The following is a 4,357-nucleotide window of genomic DNA, read 5'->3' as shown; positions in this document are numbered from 1 at the left end:
TTATTTTCTGAGTTATTTAAAATATGTTATTTAGTTAATTGAGTTTGTATTTAGCTAAAATACAACTCGATAGTTTGATATAGACTAACTACAAGTTACATTAATGGAATTTGCTTGTTTGATATAGACTAATTACAGTTACATTAATGAAATTTGCTTCTTTTAATATATGGCGTTTTAGAAATAAATAAAATATATTATATAATGATTAAATTAAAAGAAGAAAATAAAATACGTTATTTTAGATAGTGCAATGATTATCTGCCATTGATAATCTAGATAGTGCTTTATTGATTAACAAGCTTAAGTAATTTTCACAAAATATAAAGATAATTTTAATTTATTAAAAGCTAAAACTACATTTTTCCCCTCAGATTATATAAAAATATATTTATATTAAAAATTTAGAAGTTTAACAAACTTGAAAATGATATAATAACATTTATTATTTATGAGATTATATAATAATATTTATTTTATGAGAAAGATAAATAGGAACTGAATTTTCTATAAAAGATAGAATTGAACTTTCATAATTATTAACATTAAATGTGATTTACATTATATATTTGATTAACAATATATATTATTATATTTATTTTCTAAATTAAAAATTAATGTAATTCTATTATTTTACCATTTAAGTGGGCAAATAAAATTTTATTATAATATTCAAAATTGGTTAATTACTTACCAAGTAAAGAAATTAATCTCCACTAAATGTAAATGGAGTGATCATATTCGATGATGTGGAGATACCAGATGGAAGAAGAAGTGATCTTGGATTATTTTATCAATAGCAGAAGATGGTTTTCATTGGCATGGTGAAAACAAACTTGTGATAGTCAAACAAACTAAGACTACAGGCATGAAATTCATCTATACAAAGGAAACAAAGAGCAGTGACATGTTACTATATGATTCTTGTTACGCTGTTGTATTCTATCTGTTAAATTTTCTGAATAGATTTTGGGCATCTTTTTTAGTGAAACTTGTTCATATTTTCAAGAGAATTTGTTGGAATCAAAAATTTGAATTGTGAACCCTACACCATTCCAATGCCCTATAAATTTTAGAGAATCTTGCATTCATATATAAATACAAAACCCAGTTCAAATCACAGAAATGATATTTAAAAAAGAAATGCCGATTCCTACCCAAAACTCCAAAACTTCTGGCGGTTAAACAACACCGTTTGTGAGGCAGATTGAGAATACGATCATTACACAAACGAATAACCAATAACGCAAGTGATGTAGTTAATTGGTTTGAGTGGACACATATATTTATTTGGAGAATATTAACCATATACCCACTGCATATTAAACTTATATATATAAATATATGTTTGTTAATGTATAAATAGTTATAATTCAAACTATAATATAATTCACATAAACATAATAATAATATTTTGTTATTATGTATAATGTGTATTTATCTCTCACGAATGGTGAATAATTATTATATATTTATTAATATAATTGTAAATATTTTTTTATATATTTACTTAAAATAAATTAAAAATATAAAAAATATATAGATTATATATTAAACTGAAAAAATATTATACTACTACTTACTAATAATAAAACCAATCCAAGGGATTGTTAATATTATAAACCCAACCATCTAAATTTCTAATAGATTAATATTATAAAATTAAAAAAAAATGATTAATAAACTCTATGAGTAAATATTTCAAACCAAAAAGATTAAATTATAAACTCAAGGAATTATTAATATTATAAACCCAAAGCACCAATAAACTCAATGGTTTAATACTATACACTCAAGGAATTAGTAAACACAAGAGAATACAATTATAAATCTAGGGAATCAACAAACCCAAAGGATCAATATTATAAACAAAATGGATTAATAAACCCTAGCAATTAATTAAACACCAAGGATGAATAAGCACATGTAATTGTAAATATTATAAACCGAAGTGGCTAATAAACCTAAGAGTTTAATATTATAAACCCAATCAATTAGTAAACCCAAGCTATAGATATTATAGACATAAATTATCAACAAACCCAAGGAATCAATATTAAAAACACACCAGATTAAAAAAGGGTAGGAATTAACATTTTAAACCCAAGGGATTAACAAACTCATGAGATTATTAATATTATATACCTAGTTGATTATTAAACTCAAGGGATAAATATTATAAACCTAATGGATCAACAAACCTAAGGAATCAATATCAAAAACCCAAGTGATTAATAAACCCTAGGAATCAATATTTTTAACTCAAGGGATTAATAAACTTAGGGGATTATTAATTTTATAAACCCAAGGGAATAATAAACTAAAGTGTTTAATATTATAAACACAAAGGACTAATAAACCCAAGGGTTTAAACCTAAGGGATCAATATTAAAAACCCAAGGGATTAATAAACCCTAGGAATTAATATGTTTAACTCAAGAGATTAATAAACCCAAGAGATTTTTAATATCATAAACTCAAGAAATTAAATTATAAAACAAACAGATTATTAATATTATAAACCCAAGGGATTAAATTATAAACCTCGAAGATTATTAATATTATAAATCGAAGAGATTAAATTATAAACCAAAGGAATTATTAATATTATAAAACCAATGGACTAAATAATAAAGCCAAGCAATTATTAACATTATAAACTGAATGGACTAATAAACCCAAATATTTTAAACCGAGCGATCAATATTAAAAACTGACTGGATTAATAAACCATAGGAATTAATATTTTTAATTCAATGGATTAATAAAACCAAGAGATTATTAATATTATAAACCCTAGGAATTACTATTTTAACTCAAAAGATTAATAAGCCCAAGGGATTATATTATAAACCCAAAAAATTATTAATATTATAAACCCAAGGCACTAATGGACCCAAGGGTTAAATATTATAAACTCTAAGAATTAGTAAACCCAAGGGATAAATATTATAAACCTAAGGGATCAATATTAAAAATTTAGGGGATTGATAAACCCAAGAGTTATTAATATTATAAACCCAAGGATTTATTAATATTATAAACCCTAGGAATTAGTAAATCCAATGGATAAATATTATAAACCTAAGGGATAACTAGTATAAAAGTAAGGGATAAATATACATAGGGGATAAATATTTTAAACCTAAGGGATCAATAAACCAAATGGATAAATACTAAAAAATAAGGGATTAATAAACCCTATGAATTAGTAAACCCAAGGGATAAATATTATAAAACTAAGGGATAAATATTATAAACTTAAGGGATAAATATTTTAATCCCAAGGGATAACTATTAAAAGCAAGGGATTAATAAACTCAAGAAGTTATTAATATTATAAACCCAAAGGACTAATAAACCCAACATTTTAATATTATAAACCCTAGGAATTAGTAACCCAAGGGATAAATATTATAAACTTAAGGAATAAATAATATATAAACCTAATGGATAAATATACATAAGGAATAAATATTTTAAACCTAAGGGATCAACAAACCCAATGGATCAAAATTAAAAACTCAAGGGATTAATAAACACTAGAAATTGATATCTTTAACTCAAGAGATTAATAAAACCAACGGATTAAATTATAGTCTCAATGAATTATTAATATTATAAACCCAAGGGAATAATAAACCCAAGGGACTTATAAACCCAAGGGGTTAATATTATAAATCCTAGAAATTAGTAAACCCAAGGGAAAAATATTATAAACCTAAGGGATTAGTTTACATAAGGGATAAATATTTTAATCCTAAGGGATCAACAAACCCAATAGATTGCCATAAAATACTCAACAGATTAATAAACCCAGGGATTATTAAAATTATAAACCCAAAGAATTATTAATATTAAGACTCAAGGGACTAAAAAATCCGATTGTTTAATATTATAAAACCTAGGAATTAGTAAATCCAAGTGATTAATATTAAAAACTTAAGGTATAAATATACATAAGGGATAAATATTTCAAACCTAAGGGATCAATATTCAAAACTCAAGGGATTAATAAACCCAAGTGATTATTAATATTATAAACAAAAGGGATTAGATTATAAACCCAAGAATTTATTAATATTATAATCCCAAGGGACTAATAAACCCAAGGGTTTAATATTATAAATCTAAGGATTTAGCAAACCCAAGGTATAAATATTATTAACCTAAGGGATCAACAAACTCTGGAGATCAATATTAAAAACACAAGAGATTAATAAAGCGTGGGAATTAATATTTTAAACCCAAAGGATTGATAAACCCACATGATTATTAATATTATAAACCTAGGGGATTAATATTACCAACCCAAAGAATGAGAAAACTCAAGGGATTAATGTTATAAACCACAAGG

Source organism: Pinus tabuliformis, chromosome 7, assembly GCF_031772625.1.
Source record: "Pinus tabuliformis cultivar Carrire ecotype Pingquan chromosome 7, CPIR1, whole genome shotgun sequence".
Classification (NCBI taxonomy): domain Eukaryota; kingdom Viridiplantae; phylum Streptophyta; class Pinopsida; order Pinales; family Pinaceae; genus Pinus; species Pinus tabuliformis.
The sequence above is the reverse complement of the archived record's forward strand: the minus strand, read 5'-3'. Positions refer to the sequence as shown.